Source organism: Salvelinus alpinus, chromosome 21, assembly GCF_045679555.1.
Source record: "Salvelinus alpinus chromosome 21, SLU_Salpinus.1, whole genome shotgun sequence".
Lineage (NCBI taxonomy): Eukaryota > Metazoa > Chordata > Actinopteri > Salmoniformes > Salmonidae > Salvelinus > Salvelinus alpinus.
This window is the reverse complement of record NC_092106.1, coordinates 47,467,944-47,485,111: the sequence shown is the minus strand read 5'-3', so window position 1 is coordinate 47,485,111 and position 17,168 is coordinate 47,467,944. Positions and strand designations below refer to the sequence as shown.

General features: G+C 49.8%; 1 protein-coding gene and 1 pseudogene across 2 annotated transcripts in view; both read right to left on the bottom strand.

Annotated features, from left to right (window-relative positions):
• LOC139548399 (syntaxin-1A-like) overlaps positions 1-17,168 on the bottom strand; it is a 188,009-nt gene that overhangs the window by 72,339 nt on the left and 98,502 nt on the right. The window lies entirely within an intron of this gene.
• Positions 1,193-3,911, bottom strand: LOC139548378 (diacylglycerol O-acyltransferase 2 pseudogene; annotated as a pseudogene).

The window sequence follows — 17,168 nt, the reverse complement described above, 5'->3', positions numbered from 1 at the left end:
CTTCCGTAGGACTCATCATCCTTCCACTCCCTACTCGCTACCTTCTCGTCCTCTGTATCCGCTGCCGAAGACACTTTCTAACCCTAGGAAACTCTTTTCCCACCTTCTCCCTCCCTCCTTATTCCTCCACCCCCTTCTCCTCCCTCCTTATTCCTCCACCCCCTTCTCCTCCCTCCTTATTCCTCCACCCCCTCCTCCTCCCTCCTTATTCCTCCACCCCCTCCTCTTCCCTCCTTATTCCTCCTCTTCCCTCCTTATTCCTCCACCCCCTCCCTCCTTATTCCTCCTCCTCCTCCTCCTCTTTCATCTCTGCTGACGACTTTGTCAACCACTTTGAAATGAAAGGTTGATGACATCCGCTTCTCATTCACTCAGCATATTAAGTCCACTGGTCCCACTCACACAGAACTAACCTACACCTTGACCGCTTTCTCCCCTCTCTCTCCAGTTAAAATCCTGCGACTAGTGAAGTCTGGCCGCCCAACAACCTGCCCGCTAGGCTCCATCCCCTCCTCCAGACCATCTCTGGAGACCTTCTCCCATTCCTCACATCCCTCATCCCTGACCACTGGCTGCATCCCTCTGACTTCAAAATGTCCCTCTAGTTGCTCCCCTCCTCAAGAAACCAACACTCAACTGCTCTGACATCAAACTACAGTCCGGTATCCCATCTTTCTTTTCTTTCCAAAATACTTGAACGGGATGTCTCTGACCAACTCTCTCACTATCTCTCTCAGAACGCTCTTGTTGACCCTAACCAGTCTGGCTTCAAGACGAGTCACTCAACCAAGACTGCTCTTCTCTGTGTCACGGCGTATCTACGAACTGCCAAAGCTGACTCTCTCTCCTCTGTTCTCATCCTCCTAGATCTATCCTCTGCCTTTGACACCGTGAACGATCAGATAATCCTCTCCACTCTCTCAGTGCTGGGCGTCTCAGGCTCTGCACACTCTTGGATTGCATCCTACCTGGCAGGCCACTCCTACCAGTTGACGTGAAGAGGATTTGTGTATTGTCTTCCAGTGTTTTCTCTATCATTAACTTTCATTGTGAGCTGAGTTCAGTTCTACAAGAGAGGCAGACCTCTGGAGTTGCAGCGATGAGACAAGATTGTAAATCACGAAAATGTGGAGAAAAAAAAAGGGGGGGGGGGGGGGGGGTTGGTAAAGCAATGTATTTAGGTGCCAGCAGATGTGTTGAAAACAGTGATTGAGGCTAATCTTTATTAGGATTTATTCATTAATGTAACATGTTAATAGATATCATACACTAATCAGAATGGCTGTATAGGACTTTAATCTTAACAGCAACATGTCCCCCATATCAACACATTTCCTGATGTGAAGGAATATATATATATATATAAAGTACATGCTCTGACCATAGACTAAAGAACTTAGAGAATGACTGCTAACCGTGGGATGGTATATCTGGTTCAATGAGACTAATACATTCAATATAATACCTATACATTGTGCCTTACTGAGGTGTTGGGGGTGTTTTATGCATTTCCAGCATTGTGTTACTGTGTTGTGTAAATGGTTAGAGTAATCTGTTTAAACTGGTTGGCTAAGGTATCTAAGTCATACACACGCACTGAGACGGAGGACATTTAAATATCTGGAATAAGGAGAATAAGACTTGCAACAAAACCCTCAGAGGAAATCTAGAAGAGCCAAAGACAAACTACAGCTGTTTAACAGTAAATTAACGACGGTGAGACCAAACAATTATTTAAAACACATTGTAATGATGGATCAGATGACAAGGATTTCGTTTCATATTTCAATAATTGCGTGTGCAATTTTACCACGCATTGTCGTACTTTGATCACAGTTCAACCGAGGCTGCAGAGATAACGATTTCTTCCACTCCCGTAACACTTTGACACACTGATGAGTTATCGCTTTCAAAGATAGATTTGGACTCTGTCACGTTTAACATGAATGGGTGTGTTTTCAGATTGAGGGTGTTCACTCTGACGGACCCACAGAACCCTGGAGAGAAGAGGCTGTCTGTGCACTGATCATACTCCCAGATAGGAGTGCACAGAGATGGATACAGGATGATGGGGATGACCCCTCTTCACAGAACAGAAAGACAGGGGCAGGTGTCCAGTGCTGACACTCCAGCATGACAGTCATTAGGCCAGAGGCATCATGGGAATGACATGACATGACAATCATAATGTTGAGCGTGTTCTTCCTTTTGGACTAGCAGCTCAAATGCCTCTATAATATTGAAGTGTGTGTGTGTGTGTGTGTGTGTGTGTGTGTGTGTGTGTGTGGTTCAGTTAGCTGATCTTTGGGTCAGGGAGGCAGATTGTACTCAACATGTCGGCCCAGTGTTTCTAAATCAATCCTAAGTCACACAATCAATCATTGTTTTTTATGAAATGGAGAATGAGCTGAATTTGAACCTGTTTAATAATGGTTAAATGAAGGTTAAATAATGGTTAAATGATGGTTAAATGATGGTTAAATTATTACATATTAAGCGCATGCACTATTCCGATGTAGTCATTCTTAAAGTAATATCTGGTGGACAGACTACGTAAACAACATCTGACCAAAGTGCGTGGGGTTTTAGTTTACTCTTACTAGTAAAAAGCTAGTAGCCAGGCAGCTTGGGTAATCCAAGGATCAATGATTTGGGACATCTCTGAATCAGATCCTCTAGTTGGAATGTGTGGATTGAAGTAGTCTCAGTGTGGAGATCAATAGGCTACAGTATCATTCACATTGTCCTCGTGGGGAGCAGTTTAAATGACTGGTCTATACGATCTGCAGCTCGTGGCTGTCTGAGAGTCCACAGCTAGCCTTGTGTTCATTGAAGAGCTTGACCAGGGATTCCATGTAGAGGCCATGATAATGGTCCACCTCCTCCTGAGTGGGAAAAGGCCTCTTAGGTACTGGGATAGGACTACCCACTACAGTGGTGACCGGGCAGTGGTAAGGCATCCAGAACCAGCGTTCACCTACAAACAGACACGGGGAAAAGCTCATGATCTTCTTAAAGAGTTGTTGGAACCTCCAGCCCACACTCCCCTCTGAGAAGATCACCTGGCGGAAAATATTGTTCTCCCCATACGAGTAGACGGGCACCAGGTTAGCCCCAAACTCCAGGGCCACCCGGACGAAGCCTTTCCTCTGTCTCATTACCACAGTGTTAACCCCAGGCAGGCTCAACAGTGACTCAGCAGCGCCCCCTATCACAATCACCACCGCATTGCCTTGTCCACTATTAGACAGAAGGTGCTTTAGACTGGGCTTGCTGACTGGAAAACAACCTGTGGCCATGGCATATTCCCTGTAGAGGGGGATCTTGAAGAGGCCACCCAGGATGCAGAGGCAGGAGCGCACCCCAGGAAAGAGGTCCATAAAGCCACAGGCCTCGGTGCTAAAAGAGGCAAAGGCTCCGATACTCAACACCCCATGAGGATGACACCCTAAGATGTAGTTCTCGTTTGGGTTCAACTCCGCTGTTTTCACTAACTTCATTGGAAAGTAGTCCCTAACGTGATTCCACACTTTCCAGTTTCTCACAAAAGAACTTCTCCTGCCTCCTCTTTCAGGTGTGTGCCAGTCCATCAACTGCCAGATGAGGTAGAGAACAGGCAGCGGCCACAGACAAGTCAACAGAAGGTACACCATCAATCCAATACAAACCGGACCTAACAGGAGGAAGCTCCATATCCATTGCAGAACACTGATATTCTCCAGGAACTCCTTCCTTTGAGTTTTTTCCACCTTCATCTCTGAAACCGTTTCTGTAGTTTTCCCCCCCAAAAAAACGTGATTTACAGCGAACAAGAGCGACTGTCCGGAGAGCACTAGTACACGACACGGACGTACTTTGATCACAGTTCAACCGAGGCTGCAGAGATAACGATTTCCACTCTCGTAACACTTTGACACACTGATGAGTTATCGCTTTCAAAGATAAATGGTGACAGAGTCCAAATCGAACATGAATGGGTGTGTTTTCAGATTGAGGGTGTTCACTCTGACGGACCCACAGAACCCTGGAGAGAAGAGGCTGTCTGTGCACTGATCATACTCCCAGATAGGAGTGCACAGAGATGGATACAGGATGATGGGGATGACCCCTCTTCACAGAACAGAAAGACAGGGGCAGGTGTCCAGTGCTGACACTCCAGCATGACAGTCATTAGGCCAGAGGCATCATGGGAATGACATGACATTAGATGAAAATCATGGGGGGGCGTCAGAGGTTAAGATTTATTACTGGGCAGGGAACCAGGGGAGAGGGGAATGTTTTTCACATTCAGGGTAACCATAGCAACCTCTGCTTAACTTCAAGGGCTGTGAAGCCAATGCCACCAGACACATGGAGCTGACCGCTTAAAATAGAGCAAATAACAGACCACGGTTGGTGTGTGTAAAACAGACCAATCCAGTGTCTATCACCATCCTTTCTGTTGTCTGACTCTAGAGAGCAGGCAAGACCAGAGAGTCAACAGAATTCTGACTTCACTGAAGAGTCAGAGACACAGCCTTGGGGTCACACGCCCTTCTATTGTCCTTGATTCAGAGACACAGCCTTGGGGTCACACGCCCTTCTATTGTCCTTGATTCAGAGACACAGCCTTGGGGTCACACGCCCTTCTATTGTCCTTGATTCAGAGACACAGCCTTGGGGTCACACGCCCTTCTATTGTCCTTGATTCAGAGACACAGCCTTGGGGTCACACGCCCTTCTATTGTCCTTGATTCAGAGACACAGCCTTGGGGTCATGCTTGTTGCTTTCATTAAGACACTGTTGCCATGGAGATGCTGCTTATCCCTTATCTAGCTCCAGTGTTTTAGAAAGAGAAAGGAATAGAGGGAAAGAGGAGAAAAACAGGGCGAGGTGGGGTGGAAGAAAATGGGAGAGAGGAGCCTTATCTGAAACGTATTTAAAATTAAAATTAATAACCCACAGTCAACTCTCCTTTGTATTTTTCTGCCTTAAAGGTATCATGTGGATCCTTCACACACACACACGGGTATAACATGTGAAGTGTGCAATATAACTGCATCAGTCATTCTTGGCAGGTATTATGATATTACATAGACAGATAATTTAAAATACTAGAAAAGACACTGAAAATCTCTAGAACATTGGACTGAGCACGTACGTACGTGTGTGTGTGTGTGTGTGTGTGTGTGTGTGTGTGTGTGTGTGTGTGTGTGTGTGTGTGTGTGTGTGTGTGTGTGTGTGTGTGTGTGTGTGTGTGTGTGTGTGTGTGTGTGTGTGTGTGTGTGTGTGTGTGTGTGTGTGTGTGTGTGTACAGTTGAAGTCGAAAGTTTACATACACCATAGCCAAATGCATTTAAACTCAGTTTTTCACAATTCCTGACATTTATTCCTACTAATAATTCCCTGTGTTAGGTCAGTTAGGATCACCACTTTATTTTAAGAATGTGAAATGTCAGAATAATAGTAGAGAATGATTTATTTTAGCCTTTCTTTCATCACATTCCCAGTGGGTCAGAAGTTTACATACACTCAATTAGTATTTGGTAGCATTGCCTTTAAATTGTTTAACTTGGGTCAAACATTTCGGGTAGCCTTCCACAAGCTTCCCACAAAAAGTTGGGTGAATTTTGGCCCATTCCTCCTGACAGAGCTGGTGTAACTGAGTCAGGTTTGTAGGCCTCCATGCTCGCACATGCTTTTTCAGTTCTGCCCACAAATGTTCCATAGGTTTGAGGTCAGGGCTTTGTGATGGCCACTCCAATACCTTGACTTAGTTGTCCTAATCCATTTTGCCACAACTTTGGAAGTATGTTTGGGGTCATTGTCCACTTGGAAGACCCATTTGCAACCAAGCTTTAACTTCCTGACTGATGTCTTGAGATGTTGCTTCAATAAATCCACATAATATTCCTCCCTTATGATGCCATTTATTTTGTGAAGTGCACCAGTCCCTCCTGCAGCAAAGCACCCCCACAACATGATGCTGCCACCCCCGTGCTTCACGGTTGGGATGGTGTTCTTCAGCTTGCAAGCCTCCCCCTTTTTTCCTCCAAACATAGCGATGGTCATTACAGCCAAACAGGTCTATTTTTGTTTCATCAGACCAGAGGACATTTCTCAAAAAAATACGATCTTTGTCCCCATGTGCAGTTGTAAACAGTAGTCTGGCTTTATTATGCCGGTTTAAGAGCAGTGGCTTCTTCCTTGCTGAGTTGCCTTTCAGGTTATGTCGATACAGGACTCGTTTTACTGTGGATATAGATACTTTTGTACCTGTTTCCTCCAGCATCTTCACAAGGTCCTTTGCGGTTGTTCTGGGATTGATTTGCCCTTTTTGCACCAAAGTACGTACATCTCTAGGAGACAGAACGCGTCTCCTTCCTGAGCAGTATGACGGCTGTGTGGTCCCATGGTGTTTATACTTGCGTACTATTGTTTGTACAGATGAACGTGGTACCTTCAGGCGTTTGGAAATTGCTCCCAAGGATGAACCAGACTTGTGGAGGTCTACAAATTTTTTCTGAGGTCTTGGCTGATTTCTTTTGATTTTCCCATGAGGCACTGAGTTTGAAGGTAGGCCTTGAAATACATCCACAGGTACACCTCCAATTGAATGAAATTATGTCAATCAGCCTATCAGAAGCTTCTAAAGCCATGACATTATTTTCTAGAATTTTCTAAGCTGGCACAGTGAACTTAGTGTATGTAAACTTCTGACCCATTGGAATTGTGATACAGTGAATTATAAGCTAAATAATCTGTCTGTAAACAATTGTTGGAAAAATTACTTGTGTCATGCACAAAGTAGATGTCCTAACCGACTTGCCAAAACTATAATTTGTTAACAAGAAATTTGTGGAGAGTTTGAAAAACAAGTTTTAATGACTCCAATCTAAGTGTATGTAAACTTCCGACTTCAACTGTATATATAAATACACACACACACACACACACACACACACACACACACACACAGTTGAATTGTCCGTAGAGCTCCGAGACAGGATTGGCCGCCAGGCTAAACTGAGCAAACGGGGGAGAAGGGCCTTAGTTAGGGAGGTGACCAAGAACCCGATGTTCACTCTGACAGAGCTCTAGAGTTCCTCTGTGGAGATGGGAGAACCTTCCAGAAGGACAACCATCTCTGCAGCAATCCACCAATCAGGCCTTTATGGTAGAGTGGCCAGACGGAAGCCACTCCTCAGTAAAAGGCACATGACAGCCCGCTTGGAGTTTGCCAAAAGGCACCTAAAGGACTCTCTGACCATGAGAAACAAGATTCTCTGGTCTGATGAAACCAAGATTGAACTATTTGGCCTGAATGCCAAGCGTCACGTCTGGAGGAAACATGGCATCATCCCTATGGTGAAGCATGGTGGTGGCAGCATCATGCTGTGGGGATGTTTTTCAGCTGCAGCGACTGGGAGACTAGTCAGGATCGAGACAAAGATGAGTAAACAGAGCAAAGTACAGAGAGATCCTTGATGAAAACCTGCTCCAGAGTGCTCCGGACCTCAGACTGGGGCAAAGGTTCACCTTCCAACAGGACAACGACCCTAAGCGCACAGCCAAGACAATGCAGGAGTGGCTTTGGGACAAGTCTCTGAATGTCCTTTACATGCTGACCAGACACGTCGCGTATGCAAGCGTCGCAAAATAAATGTAGAAATCCATGTTATTCAATTATTGCACCCACACTGCTCGCGTCTGCCATGCCAAGGGTTAAAATAGAACTCCTATTTCTGATGCAGATCGCGCTGCAAGTCCTGCCTCTCCCATCTCCTCATTGGTTTATAGAAGCAGGTACCCACGTGCCTTCTCCTCATTAGTTATACCCACGTGGGTGATTGAAAGACGAACTGTTTTGCCGGTCGTCGTGGTAATACAATGAAAGTTTAGATGCCGATCACCATATAAGTTCAAAGATGAAAAAGCCTATAAGGAGGAGAGATGACTAGAAACGATTCGGTTGGCCGTTTTATGTGTGGATTAATTGTCGGAGTAGAGGTCCTTGTGCATTTCAGGTAAAATAACAACTCAATGTTTATATCCCAGGACAAATTAGCTAGCAACAGCAAGCTAGCTAAATAGGACAAATTAGCTAGCAAGTGCAAGCTAACTAGCTAAATTGCCATACATGTTTAATGCTTTTGACCTGTCCCGAAATGAATGTCATTGGTTCAGAGTTAGTTTGATTATTTTAACCTGCGTGATCGCGTTTGGTGCACGATAGCGCACGATGGCGCACGCGCGCAGCCGGTTTGGGTTCCGTGTTAGTGGCCCACCCAGAACCCGGACTTCAACCCGATCAAACATCTTTGGAGAGACCTGAAAATAGCTGTGCAGCAACACTCCCCATCCAACCTGACAGAGCTTGAGAGGATCTGCAGACAAGAATGGGAGAAACTCCCCAAATACAGGTGTGGCAAGCTTGTAGTGTCATACCCAAGAAGACTTGAGGCTGTAATCGTTACCAAAGGTGCTTCAACAAAGTACTGAGTAAAGGGTCTGAATACTTATGTAAATGTGATATTTCAGTTTTATTATTATTTTCTATAAATTGGCAAAACTATTCTAAAATTTGTCATGGGTTATTGATGCAGATTGATGAGGAAACAAACTATTCAATCAATTTTACAATAAGGCTGTAACGTAACAAAATGTGTAAAAAGTCAAGGGGTCTGAATACTGACAGAAACACTGTACATGTAGGTACAGTAGGGGTAAAAGTGACTAGGCAATCAGGATAGATAATAAACAGAGTAGCAGCAGTGTATGTGATGAGTGTGAAATCAAAATAAAATAAAAATGTATTTGAAACCTGTTGTATTCGGCGCATGTGACAAATACATTTTTATTTTGAATTGATTACCTTACCGTGAAATGCTTACATATGGGCCCTTAACCAACAATGCGATTCAAGAAATAAAGTTAAGAAAATATTTACTAAATATACAAATATACAGGGGCTACCGGTACCGAGTCAATGTGGCGGGAGTTAGTTGAGATAATTTGTACAAGTAGGTAGGGGTAAAGTGACTATGCATACATAATAAACAGCGAGTAGCAGCAGTGTAAAAACAAAAGGGGGGGCCATTTGATTCTTGTTCAGCAGTCTTATGGCTTGGGGGTAGAAGCTGCTAAGGAGCCTTTTGGACCTAGACTTGGCGCTCCGGTACCGCTTGCCGTGCGGTAGCAGAGAGAACAGTCTATGACTTGGGTGACTGGAGTCATTGACAATTTTTTGGGCCTTCCTCTGACACTGCCTAGTATATAGGTCCTGGATGGCAGGAAGCTTGGCCCAAGTGATGTAGTGCCTTGCGGTCGGTTGCCGAGCAGTTGGCATACCAGGCGGTGATGCAACCGGTCAGGATGCTCTCGATGGTGCAGCTGTAGATCTTTTTGAGGATCTGGGGACTCATGTCAAATCTTTTCAGTCTCCCGAGGGGGAAAGGGTGTTGTCATGCCCTCTTCACGACTGTCTTGGTGTGTTTGGACCATAATAGTTTGTTGTTGATGTGGACACCAAGGATCTTGAAACTCTCAACCCGCTCAACTACAGCCCCGTCGATGTGAATGGGGATGTGTTCGGTCCTCCTTTTCCTATAGTCCACGATCAGCTCCTTTGTCTTGTTCACGTTGAGGGAGAGATTTTTGTCCTGGCACCACACTGCCAGGTCTCTGACCTCCTTATTGTCTGTCTCATCGTTGTTGGTGATCAGGCCAACCAATGTTGTGTCATCAGCAAACTTAATGATGGTGTTGGAGTCGTGCTGGCCATGCAGTCGTGGGTGAAAAGGGAGTATAGGAGGGGACTAAGCACGCACCCCTCAGGGGCCCACATGTAGAGGATCAGCGTGGCAGATGTGTTGTTGCCTACCCTTATCACCTGGGGGCGGCCCGTCAGGAAGTCCAGGATCCAGTTGCAGAGGGAGGTGTTTAGTCCCAGGGTCTTTAGCGTAGTGATGAGCATTGTGGGCCCTACGGTGTTGAACGCTGAGAAGTAGTCAATGAACAGCATTTTCACATAAGTGTTCCTTGTGTCCAGGTAGGAAAGGGCAGTGTGGAGTGCGATTGAGCTTGCGTCGTCTGTGGATCTGTTGGAGTGGGTCTAGGGTTTTTGGGATGATGGTGTTGATGTGAGGCATGACCAGCCTTTCAAAGCACTTCATGGCTACCGACGTGAGTGCTATGGGGCGGCAGTCATTTAGGCAGGTTAACTTTGCTTCTTGGGTACAGGGACTATGGTGGTCCGCTTGAAACATGTAGGTATTACAGACTCGGTCAGGGAGAGGTTGAAAATGTCAGTGAACACATTTGGTCCGTGCATGCTCTGAGTACACGTCCTGGTAATCCGTCTGGCTCTGCGGCCTTGTGAATGTTGACTTGTTTAAAGGTCTTGCTCACATCGACTACGGAGAGCGTGAGCACACAGTCGTCCAGAACAGCTGGTGCTTTCATGCATGCTTCAGTGTTGCTTGCCTCGAAGCGAGCATAAAAGGCATTTAGCTTGTCTGGTAGGCTTGCATCACTGGGCAGGTTGCGACTGGGTTTCCCTTTGTAGTCCGTAATATTTTGCAAGCCCTGCCACATCCGACGAGCGTCAGAGCCGGTGTTCAATCTTAGTCATGTATTGACGCTTTGCCTGTTTGATGGTTCTAGCCTTTAGCTCGGTGCGGATGTTGCCTGTCATCCATGACTTCTGGTTGGGATATGTGCGTACAACGTCGTCTATGCACTTATTGAAGTGTTTCTCAATGTGCTTGTTCTCCTACGGCTCTTCTATCTCTGCCGGCGTGAGCTGGGACTGGGAGGCAGCTAGCTAGGATGCAGCTGGGTCAGACACTCATTAGCCCTGGCTATTACAGGGCCTAGCTGGGATTGATTCAGCATTTAGGGGAAAATGACACCATCTTAACTCATTGAGAGAGAGAGAGAGAGAGAGAGAGAGAGAGAGAGAGAGAGAGAGAGAGACAGAGAGAGACAGAGAGAGACAGAGAGAGACAGAGAGAGAGAGAGAGAGAGAGAGAGAGAGAGAGAGAGAGAGAAGATGAGAGAAGATGAGAGGGGAGAGGGCAAGCAGGAGCAGCAGGGAACTGGGAAAGTTTTATTTTCTGCTGCAGAATTAGATACAAACTGACTAAAAACAGACATGGTTACAGTTATAGTCTACCATTAAAATAAGCAACTCCCCTGAAAGGCCTGTCAATAGAGAACAGCTCTTGCTTTGTGTCATGGATAACCCAGCCTTTTTTTCTTTAACTAGGCAAGTCAGTTAAGAACAAATTCTTATTTTCAATGACGGCCTAGGAAAAGTGGGTTAACTGCCTTGTTCAGGGGCAGAATGACACATTTGTACCTTGTCAGCTTGGGGATTCGATCTTGCAACATTTCGGTTACTAGTCCAACGCTCTAACCACTAGGTGGTCCGGTGGCTGGGGTAACGCTGGCTCCTCATCACCGAGGTGGTCAGGTGGCTGGGGTAACGCTGGCTCCTCATCACCGAGGTGGTCCGGTGGCTGGGGTAACGCTGGCTCCTCATCACCGAGGTGGTCCGGTGGCTGGGGTAACGCTGGCTCCTCATCACCGAGGTGGTCAGGTGGCTGGGGTAACGCTGGCTCCTCATCACCGAGGTGGTCAGGTGGCTGGGGTAACGCTGGCTCCTCATCACCGAGGTGGTCAGGTGGCTGGGGTAACGCTGGCTCCTCATCACCGAGGTGGTCCGGTGGCTGGGGTAACGCTGGCTCCTCATCACCGAGGTGGTCAGGTGGCTGGGGTAACGCTGGCTCCTCATCACCGAGGTGGTCAGGTGGCTGGGGTAACGCTGGCTCCTCATCACCGAGGTGGTCAGGTGGCTGGGGTAACGCTGGCTCCTCATCACCGAGGTGGTCAGGTGGCTGGGGTAACGCTGGCTCCTCATCACCGAGGTGGTCAGGTGGCTGGGGTAACGCTGGCTCCTCATCAACGAGGTGGTCCGGTGGCTGGGGTAACGCTGGCTCCTCATCACCGAGGTGGTCAGGTGGCTGGGGTAACGCTGGCTCCTCATCACCGAGGTGATCAGGTGGCTGGGGTAACGCTGTCTCCTCATCACCGAGGTGGTCAGGTGGCTGGGGTAACGCTGGCTCCTCATCACCGAGGTGATCAGGTGGCTGGGGTAACGCTGGCTCCTCATCACCGAGGTGATCAGGTGGCTGGGGTAACGCTGGCTCCTCATCACCGAGGTGGTCAGGTGGCTGGGGTAACGCTGGCTCCTCATCACCGAGGTGGTCAGGTGGCTGGGGTAACGCTGGCTCCTCATCACCGAGGTGATCAGGTGGCTGGGGTAACGCTGGCTCCTCATCACCGAGGTGGTCAGGTGGCTGGGGTAACGCTGGCTCCTCATCACCGAGGTGGTCCGGTGGCTGGGGTAACGCTGGCTCCTCATCACCGAGGTGGTCAGGTGGCTGGGGTAACGCTGGCTCCTCATCACCGAGGTGGTCCGGTGGCTGGGGTAACGCTGGCTCCTCATCACCGAGGTGGTCAGGTGGCTGGGGTAACGCTGGCTCCTCATCACCGAGGTGGTCCGGTGGCTGGGGTAACGCTGGCTCCTCATCACCGAGGTGGTCCGGTGGCTGGGGTAACGCTGGCTCCTCATCACCGAGGTGGTCAGGTGGCTGGGGTAACGCTGGCTCCTCATCACCGAGGTGGTCCGGTGGCTGGGGTAACGCTGGCTCCTCATCACCGAGGTGGTCAGGTGGCTGGGGTAACGCTGGCTCCTCATCACCGAGGTGGTCCGGTGGCTGGGGTAACGCTGGCTCCTCATCACCGAGGTGGTCAGGTGGCTGGGGTAACGCTGGCTCCTCATCACCGAGGTGGTCCGGTGGCTGGGGTAACGCTGGCTCCTCATCACCGAGGTGGTCCGGTGGCTGGGGTAACGCTGTCTCCTCATCACCGAGGTGGTCAGGTGGCTGGGGTAACGCTGTCTCCTCATCACCGAGGTGGTCAGGTGGCTGGGGTAACGCTGGCTCCTCATCACCGAGGTGGTCAGGTGGCTGGGGTAACGCTGGCTCCTCATCACCGAGGTGGTCAGGTGGCTGGGGTAACGCTGGCTCCTCATCACCGAGGTGGTCAGGTGGCTGGGGTAACGCTGGCTCCTCATCACCGAGGTGGTCAGGTGGCTGGGGTAACGCTGGCTCCTCATCACCGAGGTGGTCAGGTGGCTGGGGTAACGCTGGCTCCTCATCACCGAGTTGGTCAGGTGGCTGGGGTAACGCTGGCTCCTCATCACCGAGGTGATCAGGTGGCTGGGGTAACGCTGGCTCCTCATCACCGAGGTGGTCAGGTGGCTGGGGTAACGCTGGCTCCTCATCACCGAGGTGGTCCGGTGGCTGGGGTAACGCTGGCTCCTCATCACCGAGGTGGTCAGGTGGCTGGGGTAACGCTGGCTCCTCATCACCGAGGTGGTCCGGTGGCTGGGGTAACGCTGGCTCCTCATCACCGAGGTGGTCAGGTGGATGGGGTAACGCTGGCTCCTCATCACCGAGGTGGTCAGGTGGCTGGGGTAACGCTGGCTCCTCATCACCGAGGTGGTCCGGTGGCTGGGGTAACGCTGGCTCCTCATCACCGAGGTGGTCAGGTGGCTGGGGTAACGCTGGCTCCTCATCACCGAGGTGGTCCGGTGGCTGGGGTAACGCTGGCTCCTCATCACCGAGGTGGTCAGGTGGCTGGGGTAACGCTGGCTCCTCATCACCGAGGTGGTCCAGTGGCTGGGGTAACGCTGGCTCCTCATCACCGAGGTGGTCAGGTGGCTGGGGTAACGCTGGCTCCTCATCACCGAGGTGGTCCGGTGGCTGGGGTAACGCTGGCTCCTCATCACCGAGGTGGTCCGGTGGCTGGGGTAACGCTGTCTCCTCATCACCGAGGTGGTCCGGTGGCTGGGGTAACGCTGTCTCCTCATCACCGAGGTGGTCAGGTGGCTGGGGTAACGCTGTCTCCTCATCACCGAGGTGGTCAGGTGGCTGGGGTAACGCTGTCTCCTCATCACCGAGGTGGTCAGGTGGCTGGGGTAACGCTGGCTCCTCATCACCGAGGTGGTCAGGTGGCTGGGGTAACGCTGTCTCCTCATCACCGAGGTGGTCAGGTGGCTGGGGTAACGCTGGCTCCTCATCACCGAGGTGGTCAGGTGGCTGGGGTAACGCTGGCTCCTCATCACCGAGGTGGTCAGGTGGCTGGGGTAACGCTGGCTCCTCATCACCGAGGTGGTCAGGTGGCTGGGGTAACGCTGGCTCCTCATCACCGAGGTGGTCAGGTGGCTGGGGTAACGCTGGCTCCTCATCACCGAGGTGGTCAGGTGGCTGGGGTAACGCTGGCTCCTCATCACCGAGGTGGTCCAGTGGCTGGGGTAACGCTGGCTCCTCATCACCGAGGTGGTCAGGTGGCTGGGGTAACGCTGGCTCCTCATCACCGAGGTGGTCAGGTGGCTGGGGTAACGCTGGCTCCTCATCACCAAGGTGGTCAGGTGGCTGGGGTAACGCTGGCTCCTCATCACCGAGGTGGTCAGGTGGCTGGGGTAACGCTGGCTCCTCATCACCGAGGTGGTCCAGTGGCTGGGGTAACGCTGGCTCCTCATCACCGAGGTGGTCAGGTGGCTGGGGTAACGCTGGCTCCTCATCACCGAGGTGGTCCGGTGGCTGGGGTAACGCTGGCTCCTCATCACCGAGGTGGTCCGGTGGCTGGGGTAACGCTGTCTCCTCATCACCGAGGTGGTCAGGTGGCTGGGGTAACGCTGTCTCCTCATCACCGAGGTGGTCAGGTGGCTGGGGTAACGCTGTCTCCTCATCACCGAGGTGGTCAGGTGGCTGGGGTAACGCTGGCTCCTCATCACCGAGGTGGTCAGGTGGCTGGGGTAACGCTGGCTCCTCATCACCGAGGTGGTCAGGTGGCTGGGGTAACGCTGGCTCCTCATCACCGAGGTGGTCAGGTGGCTGGGGTAACGCTGGCTCCTCATCACCGAGGTGGTCAGGTGGCTGGGGTAACGCTGGCTCCTCATCACCGAGGTGGTCCAGTGGCTGGGGTAACGCTGGCTCCTCATCACCGAGGTGGTCAGGTGGCTGGGGTAACGCTGTCTCCTCATCACCGAGGTGGTCAGGTGGCTGGGGTAACGCTGGCTCCTCATCACCGAGGTGGTCAGGTGGCTGGGGTAACGCTGGCTCCTCATCACCGAGGTGGTTAGGTGGCTGGGGTAATGCTGGCTCCTCATCACCAAGGTGGTCAGGTGGCTGGGGTAACGCTGGCTCCTCATCACCGAGGTGGTCAGGTGGCTGGGGTAACGCTGGCTCCTCATCACCGAGGTGGTCCAGTGGCTGGGGTAACGCTGGCTCCTCATCACCGAGGTGGTCAGGTGGCTGGGGTAACGCTGGCTCCTCATCACCGAGGTGGTCAGGTGGCTGGGGTAACGCTGGCTCCTCATCACCAAGGTGGTCAGGTGCTAGTAGCTGGGGTAACAGATGTGCAGGTGTTTCATGTGATGTTACCCTCGTGCTGCTGGTGCTAGGCCCTGGCTATTCTCCATCTTGTTATTGAACCTTTATTTAACTAGGCAAGTCAGTTAAGAATAAATTATTATTTACAGTGACGGCCCAGGAACAGTGGGTTAACTGCCTTGTTCAGGGGAACAGTGGGTTAACTGCCTTGTTCAGGGGCAGTACGACAGATTTTTACCTTGTCAGCTCGGGGATTCTAGTCCAACGCTCTAACCACTACCTGCCCATCTTGTTGCCCAGCCGGTGGCGTGGGGGATGAGCGGGTATTACATTTGCTGCTAGGTCGGATTAGCAGGCTGCTCGGTGAGCTCGGCATCAGTCTCGACATGGTGGTTCTCAGTTTTTTTGCTCTTAGCAGTGCCCAGACATTTTTTTTGCTCTTAGCAGTGCCCAGACATTTTGGGATATCCAAGCTGATCAGAGCTTAGCCAACTAGCTATAATTATTAAACTTAATGAAGCTAGCTGTAGATGTCTGCAAAAGTGAACAACCTTTTTCCCTCTCTGTGAGTTAACTACTAAATATTACATTATTACACCCCTCTGCCTCTCCCTCATGAGCGCACACCGACATATAGCCTCTGTCCCGGTCTGCGCTACTTGCAGGCCCAGCGGTGCTGCATTGGCAAAACCGGACATGGTCAATTCAATACCGTTTGTCATTTTTAATGGGGTAACAAAACCTATCTTAGGGGTCCATGCCCAGCTTTGCCACCCCGTAGAGTCGGCTCTAGCTAATGGTATAACAAAAATATGTACGACTCAAATATCCCAAAGATAAAGCAATGGTTAGATGAACAATTGAAACACATTGCACAGAAAGCTTATTCTCAGAGCAAATGTCCTAGACGTAGTTTATGGGGAGGTACCACTGAGACATGGATCTATCAATCATTTTACAAATGGGTTTACATAAATGACAGGAAGAGGGATTTAGGTAAGTACGTGTAAGTAAGGACATCTGGTATGGATTGCCATAGATACCGCATACTTGAGTTGAAACAGAATACGGTTTCAAGTGAAAACAGGCATGTTATGGAGATGAATCAAATTCAATTCATTCCAATCTATTGGCGAAACATCAAGGTGATTAATTGTACAAATCTACTGGGCAGTAGGCAAAGAGACCACAGTGTCCATTACCGACTGTTGTGTCAAAGAGATGAAATGGGTCATGTGTTAATGCCCCACCATGCGTGTCCATAAGGGGTATGTTGTTCCTCTGCTATAGGCTACAGGTGGCTTAGCAAGTCTCTGCGACCCCTTTGGTGTGTGAATCATAACAGAAAATCGTCACGTGTGATCTATGGTGAGGAGGTGATTTATAAAGTAGAATTGACTTTATCCTATGCAATTGGACGGCATACACATTCCTCCCGTCCAAGCATTACATTTGCAGGCATCTTGGTAGAGTGATTATTTAATAGATGGAGAATCCATGCGGTCGTGTAGCTCTCACAAACCTCTAGAGGATCCCGGGGCGTAATATATCACAACATATATTAAAATCAGTAGTACAAATAGCAGCAGCAAAATACTTATTCAGACATATAAATACAGGGGTTTCATTCCAACAGCCATCAGACTCTTGGTGGTAATAGGAGTATATATACAGTGGGGAGAACAAGTATTTGATACACTGCCGATTTTGCAGGTTTTCCTACT